Source organism: Chaetura pelagica, unplaced genomic scaffold, assembly GCF_000747805.2.
Source record: "Chaetura pelagica isolate M959 unplaced genomic scaffold, ChaPel_1.0 scaffold698, whole genome shotgun sequence".
In the NCBI taxonomy this organism is placed as follows: domain Eukaryota; kingdom Metazoa; phylum Chordata; class Aves; order Apodiformes; family Apodidae; genus Chaetura; species Chaetura pelagica.
In genome coordinates, this window is record NW_009954236.1 from 623,912 (window position 1) to 624,603 (window position 692).

Sequence of the window (692 nt, forward strand, 5' to 3'; positions counted from 1 at the left end):
TCCAGTCTAACTGTTCCCCCAGCCCTGCCCAGGCCACCACTGCCCTGTGTCCCTCAGCACCATCTCCAGGGCTTGGAAACCCCTCCAGGGATGGGGACTCCCCTCTGGGCAGCCTGGGCCAGGGCCTGACAACCTTTTCCAGGGAGAAATTGTTTCCAATGTCCAACCTAAACCTCCCCTGGTGGAACTTGAGGCTGTTTCCTCTTGTCCCATCCCTTGTTCCTGGGGAGCAGAGCCCGACCCCCCTGGCTCCAACCTCCCCTCAGCAGCTGCAGAGCCAGCAGGCCCTCACCTCCCTGTCTCCAGGCTGGACACCCCCAGCTCCCTCAGCTGCTCCTGCTCAATTTGTGCTCCAGCCCCTTCCCCATTTCCCTTACTCTTCTTAGGACATGCCCGGGCCCCTCATTGCCTCTCTTCTGACCCAAAACTGACCCCAGGATTTGAGGCGTCCACTCTGGGCAGTGCAACACACACTCCGTGGCAGGGGGGTGAGTCTGGGCCCCCCCGGGCAGGAGAAGCAGCCCCCAAAATTCCTCTCCTTCCCTCCCAATGGATTTGAGACATTAAGGAAACTGTCTAAGGAACGACAACCCCCCGGTGCCCTCAGGGCGGCTTCTGAGCCCCTCAGAGCCGCTCTCCGGTGCCGAACGGCTCCTCCCAGCCCTTCCGGGCCCGTGACCAGAGGCCCATCC

General features: G+C 62.1%; 1 protein-coding gene across 1 annotated transcript in view; it reads right to left on the reverse strand.

Moving 5' to 3' along the window:
• The window catches only part of LOC104394143 (G patch domain-containing protein 3-like), a 12,032-nt gene that overhangs the window by 5,478 nt on the left and 5,862 nt on the right, over positions 1–692 (reverse strand). The gene's annotated exons all lie outside the window — the stretch shown is intronic.